The sequence below is a fragment of the Eleutherodactylus coqui genome, chromosome 1 (genome assembly GCF_035609145.1).
Source record: "Eleutherodactylus coqui strain aEleCoq1 chromosome 1, aEleCoq1.hap1, whole genome shotgun sequence".
NCBI lineage: Eukaryota > Metazoa > Chordata > Amphibia > Anura > Eleutherodactylidae > Eleutherodactylus > Eleutherodactylus coqui.
Window position 1 is genome coordinate 5,624,633 of NC_089837.1, and position 17,316 is coordinate 5,641,948.

Genomic DNA, 17,316 nt, shown 5'->3' on the forward strand with positions numbered 1-17,316 from the left:
ATGTCATCAGGTGAAGAGCTGACAACGAGGTCTGGTGATGGGATGTCACCAGGCGTAGAGCCGACAACGGGGTCTGGTGATGGGATGTCACCAGGTGTAGAGCTGACAACGGGGTCTGGTGGGGGGATGTCACCAGGTGTAGAGCCGACAACGGGGTCTGGTGGAGGGATGTCACCAGGTGTAGAGCCGACAACGGGGTCTGGTGGGGGGATGTCACCAGGTGTGGAGCTGACAACGGGGTCTGGTGGAGGGATGTCACCAGGTGTAGAGCTGACAACGGGATCTGGTGGGGGGATGTCACCAGGTGTAGTGCTGACAACGGGTTCTGGTGGGGGGATGTCACCAGGTGTAGAGCTGACAACAGGGTCTGGTGGGGGGATGTCACTGGCTGTAGAGCTCACATCGGGGGCTGATGGGGGAATGTCACCAGGTGTAGAGCTGACAACAGGGTCTGGTGGGGGGATGTCACCAGGTGTAGTGCCGACAACGAGGTCTGGTGATGGGATGTCACCAAGTGTAAAGCTGACAACGGGGTCTGGTGGGGGGATGTCACCAGGTGTAGAGCTGACAACAGGGACTGGTGGTGGGATGTCACCGGGTGTAGAGCTGACAACAGGGTCTGGTGGTGGGATGTCACCGGGTGTAGAGCTGACAACGGGGTCTGGTGGGGGGATGTCACTGGCTGTAAAGCTCACATCGGGGGCTGATGGGGTAATGTCACCTGGTGTAGAGCTGACAACAGGGTCTGGTGGGGGGATGTCACCAGGTGTAGAGCTGACAACGGGGACTGGTGGTGGGATGTCACCGGGTGTAGAGCTGACAACAGGGTCTGGTGGTTGGATGTCACCAGGTGTAGATCTGACAACAGGGTCTGGTGGGGGGATGTCACCAGGTGTAGAGCTGACAACGGGGTCTGGTGGGGGGATGTCACTGGCTGTAGAGCTCATATCGGAGGCTGATGGGGGAATGTCACCAGGTGTAGAGCTGACAACGGGGTCTGGTGGAGAGATGTCACCAGGTGTAGAGCTGACAACGGGGTCTGGTGGGGGGATGTCACTGGCTGTAGAGCTGACAACGGGGTCTGGTTGGGGGATGTCACCAGGTGTGGAGCTGACAACAGGGTCTGGTGGTGGGATGTCACCAGGTGTAGAGCTGACAACGGGGTCTGGTGGGGGGATTTCACCAGGTGTGGAGCTGACAACAGGGTCTGGAGATCGGATGTCACTAGGTGTAGAGCCGACAACGAGGTCTGGTGGTGGGATGTCATCATGTGTAGCGTTGACAACGGGGTCTGGTGGGGAGATGTCACCAGGTGCAGAGCCAACAACGGGGTCTGGTGGTGGGATGTCATCAGGTGTGGAGTTGAAAACGGGGTCTGGTGGGGGATGTCACCAGGTGTAGAGCTGACAACGGGGTCTGTTGGGGGGATGTCACCAGGTGTAAAGCTGACAACGGGGTCTGGTGGGGGGATATCACTGGCTGTAGAGCTCACATCGGCGGCTGATGGGGGAATGTCACCTGGTGTAGAGCTGACAACAGGGTCTGGTGGGGTGATGTCACCAGGGGTAGAGCCGACAACGAGGTCTGGTGGTGGGATGTCACCAGGTGTAAAGCTGACAACGGGGTCTGGTGGGGGGATGTAACCAGGTGTAGAGCTGACAACGGGGTCTGGTGGGGGGATGTCACCAGGTGTAGAGCTGACAACGGGGTCTGGTGGGGGGATGTCACCAGGTGTAGAGCTGACAACAGGGTCTGGTGGTGGGATGTCACTAGTTGTAGAGATGACAACGGGATCTGGTGAGGGGATGTCACCATGTGTAGAGCCGACAATGGGGTCTGGTGGAGGGATGTCACTAGGTGTAGAGCCGACAACAGGGTCTGGTGGTGGGATGTCATCAGGTGTAGAGTTGACAACGGGGTCTAGTGGGGAGATGTCACCAGGTGTAGAGCTGACAACGAGGTCTGGTGGGGGGATGTCCCCAGGTGTAGAGCCAACAACGGGGTCTGGTGGTGGAATGTCATCAGGTGTGGAGTTGAAAACGGGGTCTGGTGGGGGGATGTCACCAAGTGTAGAGCTGACAACGGGGTCTGGTGGGGGAATGTCACCAGGTGTAGAGCTGAACGCGGGGTCTGGTGGGGGGATGTCACCAAGTGTAGAGCTGACAACGGGGTCTGGTGGGGGGATGTCACCCGGTGTAGAGCCGACAACGAGGTCTGGTGGAGGGATGTCACCAGGTGTAAAGCTGACAACGGGGTCTGGTGGGGGGATGCCACCAGGTGTAGAGCTGACAACGGGGTGTGGTGGGGGGATGTCAGCAGGTGTAGAGCTGACAACAGGGCCTGGTGGTGGGATGTCACCAGGTGTAGAGCTGACAACGGGGTCTGGTGGGGGGATGTCACCAGGTGTGGAGCTGACAGCAGGGTCTGGTGGTGGGATGTGACTAGGTGTAGAGCTGACAATGTGGTCTGGTTGGGGGATGTCACCAGGTGTGGAGCTGACAACAGGGTCTGGTGGTGGGATGTCACTAGGTGTAGAGCTAACAATGGGGTCTGGTGGGATGTAACCAGGTGTAGAGCTGACAACGGGCTCTGGTGGTGGGATGTCACCAGCTGTAGAGCTGACAATGTGGTCTGGTGGGGGGGATGTCACCAGGTATAGAGCTGACATCGAGGTCTGGTGGGGGGATGTCACCAGGTGTGGAGCTGACAACAGGGTCTGGTGGTGGGATGACACTAGGTGTAGAGCTGACAACAGGGTCTTGCGGTGGGATGTCACCAGGTGTAGAGCTGACAACGGGGTCTGGTGGGGGGATGTCACCAGGTGTAGAGCTGACAACGGGGTCTGGTGGGGGGATGTCACTGGCTGTAGAGCTCACATTGGGGACTGATGGGGCAATGTCACCAGGTGTAGAGCTGACAACGGGGTCTGGTGGAGAGATGTCACCAGGTGTAGAGCTGACAACGTGGTCTGGTGGGGGGGATGTCACCAGGTATAGAGCTGATATCGAGGTCTGGTGGGGGGATGTCACCAGGTGTGGAGCTGACAACAGGGTCTGGATGTGGGATGTCACTAAGTGTAGAGCTGAAAAAAGGGTCTGGTGGAGGGATTTCACTAGGTGTGGAGCTGACTACAGGGTCTGGTGGGGGGATGTCACTAGGTGTGGAGCTGACAACAGGGTCTGGTGGGGGGATGTCACTGGATGTAGAGCTGACAACGGGGTCTGGTTGGGGGATGTGACCAGGTGTGGAGCTGACAACAGGCTCTGGTGGTGGGATGTCACTAGGTGTAGGCTGACAACGGGATCTGGTGAGGGGATGTCACTATGTGTAGAGCCGACAACAGGGTCTGGTGGAGGGATGTCACTAGGTGTACAGCCGACAACGGGGTCTGGTGGTTTGATGTCATCAGGTGTAGAGTTGACAACGGGGTCTGGTGGTGGGATGTCATCAGGTGTGGAGTTGACAACAGGGTCTGGTGGTGGGATGTCACCAGATGTAGAGCTGACATGGGGGTCTGCTGGAGTGATGTAACCAGGTGTAGAGCTAACAACGGGGTCTAGTGGGGGCGAGGTCACCAGGTGTAGAGCTGACAACAGGGTCTGGTGGGGGGATGTCAACAGGGATAGATCTGACAACGGGGTCTGGTGGGGGGATTTTACCAGGTGTAGAGCTGACAACGGGGTCTGCGGGTGGGATGTCACTAGGTGTAGAGCTGACAATGGGGCCTGGCGGGGGATGTCACTAAGTGTATAGCCGACAATGGGGTCTGGTGGGGGGATGTCACCAGGTGTAGAGCTGACAATGGGGTCTGGTGGGGGGATGTCACTAGGTAGAGAACTGACAACAGGGTCTGGTGGGGGGATGTTACGAGGTGTAGAGTTGACAACGGGGTGTGGGGGTGGGATGTCACCAGGTGTAGAGCTGACAACGGGGTCTGGGGGTGGGATGTCACCCGGTGTAGAACTGACAACGGGATCTGGTAGGGAGATGTCAATAGGTGTAGAGCTGAGAACGATCTCTGGTGGGGGGATGTCACTAGGTGTAGAGCTGAGAACGATCTCTGGTGGGGGGATGTCACTAGGTGTAGAGCTGACAGCGGGGTCTGGTGGGGTGATGTCACCAGGTGTAGAGCTGACAACAAGGTCTGGTAGGGAGATATCACTGGCTGTAGAGCTGACAACGGGGTCTGGTGGGGGGATGTCACCAGGTGTGGAGCTGACAACAGGGTCTGGTGGTGGGATGTCACCAGGTGTAGAGCTGACAATGGGGTCTGGTGGGGGGATGTCACCAGGTGTGGAGCTGACAGCAGGGTCTGGTGGTGGGATGTGACTAGGTGTAGAGCTGACAATGTGGTCTGGTTGGCGGATGTCAGCAGGTGTAGAGCTGACAACAGGGCCTGGTGGTGGGATGTCACCAGGTGTAGAGCTAACAATGGGGTCTGGTGGTGGGATGTAACCAGTTGTAGAGCTGACAACGGGCTCTGGTGGTGGGATGTCACCAGGTGTAGAGCTGACAACGTGGTCTGGTGGGGGGGATGTCACCAGGTATAGAGCTGACATCGAGGTCTGGTGGGGGGATGTCACCAGGTGTGGAGTTGACAACAGGGTCTGGTGGTGGGATGTCACCAGATGTAGAGCTGACATGGGGGTCTGCTGGAGTGATGTAACCAGGTGTAGAGCTAACAACGGGGTCTAGTGGGGGCGAGGTCACCAGGTGTAGAGCTGACAACAGGGTCTGGTGGGGGGATGTCAACAGGGATAGATCTGACAACGGGGTCTGGTGGGGGGATTTTACCAGGTGTAGAGCTGACAACGGGGTCTGGTGAGGGGATGTCACTAGGTGTAGAGCTGACAATGGGGCCTGGCGGGGGATGTCACTAAGTGTATAGCCGACAATGGGGTCTAGTGGGGGGATGTCACCAGGTGTAGAGCTGATAATTGGGTCTGGTGTGGGGATGCCACCAGGTGTAGAGCTGACAATGGGGTCTGGTGGAGGGATGTCACTAGGTAGAGAACTGACAACAGGGTCTGGTGGGGGGATGTTACGAGGTGTAGAGTTGACAACGGGGTGTGGGGGTGGGATGTCGCCAGGTGTAGAGCTGACAACGGGGTCTGGGGGTGGGATGTCACCCGGTGTAGAGTTGACAACGGGATCTGGTAGGGAGATGTCAATAGGTGTAGAGCTGAGAACGATCTCTGGTGGGGGGATGCCACTAAGTGTGAAGCAGACAACGGGGTCGGGTGGTGGGATGTCACCAGGTGTAGAGCTGACAGCGGGGTCTGGTGATGGGATGTCACCAGGTGTAGAGCTGACAACGGGGTCTGGTGGGGTGATGTCACCAGCTGTAGAGCTGACAACAAGGTCTGGTAGGGAGATGTCACTGGCTGTAGAGCTGACAACGGGGTCTGGTGGGGGGATGTCACCAGGTGTGGAGCTGACAACAGGGTCTGGTGCTGGGATGTCACTAGTTGTAGAGCTGACAACGGGGTCTGGTGGGGGCATGTCACCAGGTGTGAAGCTGACAACAGGGTCTGCTGGTGGGATGTCACTAGGTGTAGAGCTGACAACGGGGTCTGGTGGGGGGATGTCAACAGGTGTAGAGCTGACAACGGGGTCTGTTGGTAAGATGTAAGCAGGTGTAGAGCTGACAACGAGGTCTGGTGGGGGGAGGTCACTAGGTGTGTAGCTGACAGCGCGGTCTGGTGGTGGGATGTCACCAGGTGTAGAGCTGATAACAGGATCTGGTGGTGGGATGTCACCAGGTGTAGAGCTGATAACAGGGTCTGGTGGGGGGATGTCAACAGGGATAGATCTGACAACGGTGTCTGGTGGGGGGATGTTACCAGGTGTAGAGCTGACAACGGGGTCTGGTGGTTTGATGTCATCAGGTGTAGAGTTGACAATGGGGTCTGGTGGGGAGATGTCACCAGGTGTAGAGCTGACAACGGGGTCAGGTGGTGGGATGTCATCAGGTGTGGAGTTGACAACAGGGTCTGGTGGTGGGATGTCACCAGATGTAGAGCTGACATGGGGGTCTGCTGGAGTGATGTAACCAGGTGTAGAGCTAACAACGGGGTCTAGTGGGGGCGAGGTCACCAGGTGTAGAGCTGACAACAGGGTCTGGTGGGGGGATGTCAACAGGGATAGATCTGACAACGGGGTCTGGTGGGGGGATTTTACCAGGTGTAGAGCTGACAACGGGGTCTGGTGAGGGGATGTCACTAGGTGTAGAGCTGACAATGGGGCCTGGCGAGGGATGTCACTAAGTGTATAGCCGACAATGGGGTCTAGTGGGGGGATGTCACCAGGTGTAGAGCTGACAATTGGGTCTGGTGGGGGGATGCCACCAGGTGTAGAGCTGACAATGGGGTCTGGTGGGGGGATGTCACTAGGTAGAGAACTGACAACAGGGTCTGGTGGGGGGATGTTACGAGGTGTAGAGTTGACAACGGGGTGTGGGGGTGGGATGTCGCCAGGTGTAGAGCTGACAACGGGGTCTGGGGGTGGGATGTCACCCGGTGTAGAGCTGACAACAGGATCTGGTAGGGAGATGTCAATAGGTGTAGAGCTGAGAACGATCTCTGGTGGGGGGATGTCACTAAGTGTGAAGCAGACAACGGGGTCGGGTGGTGGGATGTCACCAGGTGTAGAGCTGACAGCGGGGTCTGGTGATGGGATGTCACCAGGTGTAGAGCTGACAACGGGGTCTGGTGGGGTGATGTCACCAGCTGTAGAGCTGACAACAAGGTCTGGTAGGGAGATGTCACTGGCTGTAGAGCTGACAACGGGGTCTGGTGGGGGGATGTCACATGTGTGGAGCTGACAACAGGGTCTGGTGCTGGGATGTCACTAGTTGTAGAGCTGACAACGGGGTCTGGTGGGGGCATGTCACCAGGTGTGAAGCTGACAACAGGGTCTGCTGGTGGGATGTCACTAGGTGTAGAGCTGACAACGGGGTCTGGTGAGGAGATGTCACTAGGTGTAGAGCCAAAAACGGGGTCTGGTGGGGGGATGTCAACAGGTGTAGAGCTGACAACGGGGTCTGTTGGTTAGATGTAAGCAGGTGTAGAGCTGACAACGAGGTCTGGTGGGGGGAGGTAACTAGGTGTGTAGCTGACAGCGCGGTCTGGTGGTGGGATGTCACCAGGTGTAGAGCTGATAACAGGGTCTGGTGGGGGGATGTCAACAGGGATAGATCTGACAACGGAGTCTGGTGGGGGGATGTTACCAGGTGTAGAGCTGACAACGGGGTCTGGTGGTTGGATGTCACTAGGTGTAGAGCTGACAACGGGGCCAGGCGGGGGATGTCACTAAGTGTAGAGCTGACAATGAGGTCTGGTGGGGGGATTTCACCAGGTGTAGAGCTGACAATGGGGTCTGGTGGGGGGTTGTCACCAGGTGTAGAGCTGACAATGGAGTCTGGTGAGGGGATGTCACCAGGTATAAATCTGACAATGGAGTCTGCTGGGGGGATGTCACTAAGTGTAGAGCCGACAATGGGGTCTGGTGGGGGGCTGTCACCAGGTGTCGAGCTGACAATTCGGTCTGGTGGGGGGATGTCACCAGGTGTAGAGCTGACAATGGGGTCTGGTGGGGGGATGTCACTAGGTATAGAGCTGACAACAGGGTCTGGTGGGGGGATGTTACGAGGTGTAGATTTGACAACGGAGTCTGGGGGTGGGATGTCACCAGGTGTAGAGCTGACAACGGGGTCTGGTGGTGAGATGTTACCAGGTGTAGAGCTGACAACGGGATCTGGTGGGGAGATGTCACTAGGTGTAGAGCTGAGAACGATCTCTGGTGGGGGGATGTCACTAGGTGTAGAGTTGACAACGCAGTCTGCTGATGGAATGTCACTAGGTGTAGAGCTGACAACGGGGTCTGGTGGTGGGATGTCACCAGGTGTAGAGCTGACAACGGGGTCTGGTGATGGGATGTCACCAGATGTAGAGCTGTCAACGGGGTCTATTGATGGGATGTCACTAGGTGTAGAGCTGACAACTGGGTCTGGTGGTCGGATGTCACCAGGTGTAGAGCTGACAACGGGGTCTGGTGGGGAGATGTCACCAGGTGTAGAGCTGACAACGAGGTCTGGTAGGGAGACGTCACTGGCTGTACAGCTGACAACGGGGTCTGGTGGTGGGATGTTACCAGGTGTAGACTTGATAACAGGGTCTGGTGGGGGGATGTCAACAGGGATAGATCTGACAACGGAGTCTGGTGGGGGGATGTTACCAGGTGTAGAGCTGACAACGGGGTCTGGTGGTGGGATGTCACTAGGTGTAGAGCTGGCAACGGGGCCTGGCGGGGGATGTCACTAAGTGTAGAGCTGACAATGAAGTCTGGTGGGGAGATGTCACCAGGTGTAGAGCTGACAATGGGGTCTGGTGGGGGGTTGTCACCAGGTGTAGAGCTGACAATGGGGTCTGGTGGGGGGATGTCACCAGGTATAAAGCTGACAATGGGGTCTGGTGGGGTGATGTCTCTAGGTGTAGAGCTGACAACAGGGTCTGGTGAAGGGATGTTGCGAGGTGTAGAGTTGACAACGCGGTCTGGGGGTGGGATGTCACGAGGTGTAGAGCCGATAACAGGGTCTGCTGGTGGGATGTCACTAGGTGTAGAGCTGACAACGGGGTCTGGTGGAGAGATGTCACTAGGTGTAGAGCCAACAACGGGGTCTGGTGGGGGGGAAGTCATCAGGTGTAGAGTTGACAACGGTGTCTGGTGGTGAGATGTCACCAGGTGTAGAGCTGACAATGAGGTCTGGTGGGGGGATGTCACTAGGTGTAGAGCTGACAACGCGGTTTGCTGGTGGGATGTCACCAGGTATAGAGCTGACAATGGGGTCTGGTGGGGGGATGTCAGCAGGTGTAGAGCTGACAACAGGGTCTGGTGGGGGGAAGTCACCAGGTGTAGAGAAGAGAACTGGGTCTGGTGGGGGGAAGTCACCAGGTGTAGAGCTGAAAATGGGGTCTGGGGGTGAGATGTCACCAGGAATAGAGCTGACAATGGGGTCTGGTGATGGGATGTTACCAGGTGTAGAGTTGACAATGGAGTCTGGTGGGAAGATGTCACCAGGTTTAGAGCTGACAACGGGGTTTGGTGGGGGGATGTCACTAGGTGTAGAGCTGACAACAGGTTCTGGTGGGGGATGTCACTGGCTGTAGAGCTGACAATAGGGTCTGGTGATAGGATGTCACCAGGTGTAGAGTTGACAATGGGGTCTGGTGTTAAGATGTCACCAGGTATAGAGCCGACAACGGGGTCTGGTGATGGGATGTCACTAGGTGTAGAGCTGACAACGGGGTCTGGTGGTGGGATGTCACCAGGTGTAGAGCCGACAACAAGGTCTGGTTGGGGGATATTACCAGGTGTAGAGCTGACAACGGGGTCTGGTGATGGGATGTCACTAAGTGTAGAGCTGACAATGGGGTCTGGTGGGGTGATGTCACTAGGTGTAGAGCTGACAACGGGGTCTGGTGGGGGGATGTAACTAGGTGTAGAGCCGACAACGGGGTCTGGTGGGGGGATGTCACTAGGTGTAGAGCTGACAACGGGGTCTGATGGGGGGATGTCACCAGGTGTAGAGCTGACAACGGGGACTGGTGGGGGGATGTCATCAGGTGTAGAGTTGACAACGGGGTCTGGTGGTGGGATGTCACTAGGTGTAGAGCTGACAACGCGTTCTGGTGGGGGGATGTCACCAGGTGTAGAGCTGACAACGGGGTCTGGTGGGGTGATGTTACCAGGTGTACAGCTGATAACAGGGTCTGGTGTTGGGATGTCACCAGGTGTAGAGCTGACAACGGAGTCTGGTGGGGGGATGTTACCAGGTGTAGAGCTGACAACGGGGTCTGGTGGTGGGATGTCACTAGGTGAAGAGCTGACAACGGGGCCTGGCGGGGGATGTCACTATGTGTAGAGCTGACAATGAGTTCTGGTTGGGGGATGTCACCAGGTGTAGAGCTGACAATGGGGTCTGGTGGGGGGTTGTCACCAGGTGTAGAGCTGACAATGGGGTCTGGTGGGGGGATGTCACCAGGTATAAAGCTAAGAATGGGGTGTGGTGGGGTGATGTCTCTAGGTGTAGAGCTGACAATGGGGTCTGCTGGGGGGATACCACTAGGTATAGAGCTGACAACAGGGTCTGGTGAAGGGATGTTGCGAGGTGTAGAGTTGACAACGTTGTCTGGGGGTGGGATGTCACCAGGTGTAGAGCTGACAACTGGGTCTGGGATGTCACCAGGTGTAGAGCTGACAATGGGGTCTGGGGGGGGGGGTGTCACCAGGTGTAGAGCTGACAACAGGGTCTGGTGGGGGGAAGTCACCAGGTGTAGAGATGAGAACTGGGTCTGGTGGGGGGAAGTCACCAGGTGTAGAGCTGAAAATGGGGTCTGGGGGTGAGATGTCACCAGGTATAGAGCTGACAATGGGGTCTGGTGATGGGATGTTATCAGGTGTAGAGTTGACAATGGAGTCTGGTGGGAAGATGTCACCAGGTGTAGAGCTGACAACGGGGTTTGGTGGGGGGATGTCAGTAGGTGTAGAGCTGACAACAGGTTCTGGTGGGGCGATGTCACTAGGTGTAAAGCTGACAACAGGTTCTGGTGGGGGGTGTCACCAGGTGTGGAGTTGACAATGGGGTCTGGTGGTGAGATGTCACCAGGTGTACAGTCGACAATGGGGTCTGGTGGGGGGATGTCACCAGGTATAGAGCCGACAACGGGGTCTGGTGATGGGATGTCACTAGGTGTAGCGCTGACAACGGGGTCTGGTGGTGGGATGTCACCAGGTGTAGAGCCGACAACGGGGTCTGGTTGGGGGATATTACCAGGTGTAGAGCTGACAACGGGGTCTGGTGATGGGATGTCACTAAGTGTAGAGCTGACAATGGGGTCTGGTGGGGTGATGTCACTAGGTGTAGAGCTGACAACTGGGTCTGGTGGGGGGATGTAACTAGGTGTAGAGCTGACAACGGGGTCTGGTGGGGTGATGTTACCAGGTGTACAGCTGATAACAGGGTCTGGTGTTGGGATGTCACCAGGTGTAGAGCTGACAACGGAGTCTGGTGGGGGGATGTTACCAGGTGTAGAGCTGACAACGGGGTCTGGTGGTGGGATGTCACTAGGTGAAGAGCTGACAACGGGGCCTGGCGGGGGATGTCACTATGTGTAGAGCTGACAATGAGTTCTGGTTGGGGGATGTCACCAGGTGTAGAGCTGACAATGGGGTCTGGTGGGGGGTTGTCACCAGGTGTAGAGCTGACAATGGGGTCTGGTGGGGGGATGTCACCAGGTATAAAGCTAACAATGGGGTGTGGTGGGGTGATGTCTCTAGGTGTAGAGCTGACAATGGGGTCTGCTGGGGGGATACCACTAGGTATAGAGCTGACAACAGGGTCTGGTGAAGGGATGTTGCGAGGTGTAGAGTTGACAACGTTGTCTGGGGGTGGGATGTCACCAGGTGTAGAGCTGACAACTGGGTCTGGGATGTCACCAGGTGTAGAGCTGACAATGGGGTCTGGGGGGGGGGGGTGTCACCAGGTGTAGAGCTGACAACAGGGTCTGGTGGGGGGAAGTCACCAGGTGTAGAGATGAGAACTGGGTCTGGTGGGGGGAAGTCACCAGGTGTAGAGCTGAAAATGGGGTCTGGGGGTGAGATGTCACCAGGTATAGAGCTGACAATGGGGTCTGGTGATGGGATGTTATCAGGTGTAGAGTTGACAATGGAGTCTGGTGGGAAGATGTCACCAGGTGTAGAGCTGACAACGGGGTTTGGTGGGGGATGTCAGTAGGTGTAGAGCTGACAACAGGTTCTGGTGGGGCGATGTCACTAGGTGTAAAGCTGACAACAGGTTCTGGTGGGGGGTGTCACCAGGTGTGGATTTGACAATGGGGTCTGGTGGTGAGATGTCACCAGGTGTACAGTCGACAATGGGGTCTGGTGGGGGGATGTCACCAGGTATAGAGCCGACAACGGGGTCTGGTGATGGGATGTCACTAGGTGTAGAGCTGACAACGGGGTCTGGTGATGGGATGTCACTAAGTGTAGAGCTGACAATGGGGTCTGGTGGGGTGATGTCACTAGGTGTAGAGCTGACAACTGGGTCTGGTGGGGGGATGTAACTAGGTGTAGAGCCGACAACGGGGTCTGGTGGGGGGATGTCAACAGGTGTTGAGCTGACAGCAGGGTCTGGTAGTGGGCTGTCAGTAGGTGTAGATCTGACAACGGGGTCTGGTGGAGGGATGCCACCAGGTGTACAGCTGACAACGGGGTCTGGTGGAGGGATGCCACCAGGTGTACAGCTGACAACGGGGTCTTGTGGTGGGATGTCACCAGGTGTAGAGCTGACAACGGGGTCTTGTGGTGGGATGTCACCAGGTGTGAAGCCGACAACAGCGTCCGGTGGTGGGATGTCACCAGGTGTACAGCTGACAACGGGGTCTAGTGGTGGGATGTCACCAGGTGTAGAGCTAACAACGGGGTCTGGGGGTGGGATCTCACGAGGTGTAGAGCTGACAACGGGGTCTGGTGGTGGGATATCACCAGGTGTAGAGCTGACAACGGGGCCCGGTGGTGGGATGTTACGAGGTATAGAGCTGACAACGGGGTCTGGTGGTGGGATGTCACCAGGTGTAGAGCTGACAACGAGGCCCGGTGGTGGGATGCTATCAGGTGTAGAGCTGACAACAGGGTCTGGTGAGGTCATGTCACTAGGTGTAGAGCTGACAACGGGGTCTGGTGGGGGGATGTAACTAGGTGTAGAGCCGACAACGGGGTCTGGTGGGGGGATCTCAACAGGTGTTGAGCTGACAGCAGGGTCTGGTAATGGGCTGTCAGTATGTGTAGAGCTGACAACGGGGTCTGGTGGAGGGATGTCACCAGGTGTGGAGCCGACAACAGGGTCTGGGGGTCGGATGTCATTAGGTGTAGAGCTGACAACGGGGTCTGGTGGCGGGATGTCAATAGTGATAGATCTGACAACATCATCTGGTGGGGGGATGTCACCAGGTGCAGAGCTGATAACAGGGTCTGGTGGTGGTATGTCACCAGGTGTAGAGCTGACAACAGGGTCTGGTGGGGAGATGTCAACAGGGATAGATCTGACAACGGGGTCTGGTGGGGGGATGTTACCAGCTGTAGAGCTGACAACGGGGTCTGGTAGTGGGATGTCACTAGTTGTAGAGCTGACCACAGGGCCTGGTGGGGCATGTCACTAAGTGTAGAGCTGACAATGGGGTCTGGTGGGGGGATGTCACCAGGTGTAGAGCTGACAATGGGGTCTGGTGGGGGGATGTCACCAGGTGTAGAGCTGATAATGGGGTCTGGTGGGGGGCTGTCACCAGGTATAAAGCTGACAATGGGGGTCTGGTGCGGTGATGTCACCAGGTGTAGAGCTGAAAATGGGGTCTGGGGGTGAGATTTCACCAGGTATAGAGCTGACAATGGGGTCTGGTGATGGGATGTTATCAGGTGTAGAGTTGACAATGGAGTCTGGTGGGAAGATGTCACCAGGTGTAGAGCTGACAACGGGGTCTGGTGGGGGTATATCACTAGGTGTAGAGCTGACAACAGGTTCTGGTGGGTGGTGTCACTGGCTGTAGAGCTGACAATAGGGTCTGGTGAGGGGATGTCACCAGGTGTAGAGTTGACAATGGGGTCTGGTGGTGAGATGTCACCAGGTGTAGAGTCGACAATGGGGTCTGGTGGGGGGATGTCACCAGGTATAGAGCCGACAACGGGGTCTGGTGATTGGATGTAACTAGGTGTAGAGCTGACAACGGGGTCTGGTGGGGAGATGTCAACAGGTGTAGAGCTGACAACAGGGTCTGGTGGTGGGATGTCACCAGGTGTAGAGCTGACAACGGGGTCTGATGGGGGGATGTCACCAGGTGTAGAGCTGACAATGGGGTCTGGTGGGGGGATGTCACCAGGTATAAAGCTAACAATGGGGTCTGGTGGGGTGATGTCTCTAGGTGTAGAGCTGACAATGGGGTCTGCTGGGGGGATGCCACTAGGTATAGAGGTGACAACAGGGTCTGGTGAAGGGATGTTGCGAGGTGTAGAGTTGACAACGTTGTCTGGGGGTGGGATGTCACCAGGTGTAGAGCTGACAACTGGGTCTGGGATGTCACCAGGTGTAGAGCTGACAATGGGGTCTGGTGAGGGGATGTCACCAGGTGTAGAGCTGACAACAGGGTTTGGTGGGGGGAAGTCACCAGGTGTAGAGATGAGAACTGGGTCTGGTGGGGGGAAGTCACCAGGTGTAGAGCTGAAAATGGGGTCTGGGGGTGAGATGGCACCAGGTATAGAGCTGACAATGTGGTCTGGTGATGGGATGTCACCAGGTGTAGAGCTGACAACGGGGTCTTGTGGTGGGATGTCACCAGGTGTGAAGCCGACAACAGCGTCTGGTGGTGGGATGTCACCAGGTGTACAGCTGACAACGGGGTCTTGTGGTGGGATGTCACCAGGTGTAGAGCTAACAACGGGGTCTGGTGGTGGGATCTCACGAGGTGTAGAGCTGACAACGGGGTCTGGTGGTGGGATCTCACCAGGTGTAGAGCCGACAACGGGGTCTGGTTGGGGGATATTACCAGGTGTAGAGCTGACAACGGGGTCTGGTGATGGGATGTCACTAAGTGTAGAGCTGACAATGGGGTCTGGTGGGGTGATGTCACTAGGTGTAGAGCTGACAACTGGGTCTGGTGGGGGGATGTAACTAGGTGTAGAGCCGACAACGGGGTCTGGTGGGGGGATGTCAACAGGTGTTGAGCTGACAGCAGGGTCTGGTAGTGGGCTGTCAGTAGGTGTAGATCTGACAACGGGGTCTGGTGGAGGGTTGCCACCAGGTGTACAGCTGACAACGGGGTCTGGTGGAGGGATGCCACCAGGTGTACAGCTGACAACGGGGTCTTGTGGTGGGATGTCACCAGGTGTAGAGCTGACAACGGGGTCTTGTGGTGGGATGTCACCAGGTGTGAAGCCGACAACAGCGTCTGGTGGTGGGATGTCACCAGGTGTACAGCTGACAACGGGGTCTTGTGGTGGGATGTCACCAGGTGTAGAGCTAACAACGGGGTCTGGTGGTGGGATCTCACGAGGTGTAGAGCTGACAACGGGGTCTGGTGGTGGGATATCACCAGGTGTAGAGCTGACAACGGGGCCCGGTGGTGGGATGTTACGAGGTATAGAGCTGACAACGGGGTCTGGTGGTGGGATGTCACCAGGTGTAGAGCTGACAACGAGGCCCGGTGGTGGGATGCTATCAGGTGTAGAGCTGACAACAGGGTCTGGTGAGGTCATGTCACTAGGTGTAGAGCTGACAACGGGGTCTGGTGGGGGGATGTAACTAGGTGTTGAGCCGACAACGGGGTCTGGTGGGGGGATCTCAACAGGTGTTGAGCTGACAGCAGGGTCTGGTAATGGGCTGTCAGTATGTGTAGAGCTGACAACGGGGTCTGGTGGAGGGATGTCACCAGGTGTGGAGCCGACAACAGGGTCTGGGGGTCGGATGTCATTAGGTGTAGAGCTGACAACGGGGTCTGGTGGCGGGATGCCAATAGTGATAGATCTGACAACATCATCTGGTGGGGGGATGTCACCAGGTGCAGAGCTGATAACAGGGTCTGGTGGTGGTATGTCACCAGGTGTAGAGCTGACAACAGGGTCTGGTGGGGAGATGTCAACAGGGATAGATCTGACAACGGGGTCTGGTGGGGGGATGTTACCAGCTGTTGAGCTGACAACGGGGTCTGGTAGTGGGATGTCACTAGTTGTAGAGCTGACCACAGGGCCTGGTGGGGCATGTCACTAAGTGTAGAGCTGACAATGGGGTCTGGTGGGGGGATGTCACCAGGTGTAGAGCTGACAATGGGGTCTGGTGGGGGGCTGTCACCAGGTATAAAGCTGACAATGGGGGTCTGGTGGGGTGATGTCACCAGGTGTAGAGCTGAAAATGGGGTCTGGGGGTGAGATTTCACCAGGTATAGAGCTGACAATGAGGTCTGGTGATGGGATGTTATCAGGTGTAGAGTTGACAATGGAGTCTGGTGGGAAGATGTCACCAGGTGTAGAGCTGACAACGGGGTCTGGTGGGGGTATATCACTAGGTGTAGAGCTGACAACAGGTTCTGGTGGGTGGTGTCACTGGCTGTAGAGCTGACAATAGGGTCTGGTGAGGGGATGTCACCAGGTGTAGAGTTGACAATGGGGTCTGGTGGTGAGATGTCACCAGGTGTAGAGTCGACAATGGGGTCTGGTGGGGGGATGTCACCAGATGTAGAGCTGACAATGGGGTCTGGTGGGGGGCTGTCACCAGGTATAAAGCTGACAATGGGGGTCTGGTGGGGTGATGTCACCAGGTGTAGAGCTGAAAATGGGGTCTGGGGGTGAGATTTCACCAGGTATAGAGCTGACAATGAGGTCTGGTGATGGGATGTTATCAGGTGTAGAGTTGACAATGGAGTCTGGTGGGAAGATGTCACCAGGTGTAGAGCTGACAACGGGGTCTGGTGGGGGTATATCACTAGGTGTAGAGCTGACAACAGGTTCTGGTGGGTGGTGTCACTGGCTGTAGAGCTGACAATAGGGTCTGGTGAGGGGATGTCACCAGGTGTAGAGTTGACAATGGGGTCTGGTGGTGAGATGTCACCAGGTGTAGAGTCGACAATGGGGTCTGGTGGGGGGATGTCACCAGGTATAGAGCCGACAACGGGGTCTGGTGATGGGATGTAACTAGGTGTAGAGCTGACAACGGGGTCTGGTGGGGAGATGTCACCAGGTGTAGAGCTGACAACAGGGTCTAGTGGTGGGATGTCACCAGTTGTAGAGCTGACAACGGGGTCTGATGGGGGGATGTCACCAGGTGTAGAGCTGACAACGGGGTCTGGTGATGGGATGTCACTAGGTGTAGAGCTGACAACGAGGTCTGGTGGGGCGATGTCACCAGGTGTAGAGCTGACAACAGGGTCTGATGGTGGGATGTCACTAGGTGTAGAGCTGACAATGGGGTCTGGTGGGGTGATGTCACTAGGTGTAGAGCTGACAACGGGGTCTGGTGGAGGGATGTCAACAGGTGTAGAGCTGACAACAGGGTCTGGTAGTGGGCTGTAACTAGGTGTAGAGCTGACAACAGGGTCTGGTGGAGGGATGTCACCAGGTGTAGAACCGACAACGGGGTCTGGTGGAGGATGTCAACAGTTGTAGGGCTGACAATGGGGTCTGGTGGTGGGATGTCACCAGGTGTAGAGCTGACAATGGGGTCTGGGGGTGAGATTTCACCAGGTATAGAGCTGACAATGGGCTCTGGTGATG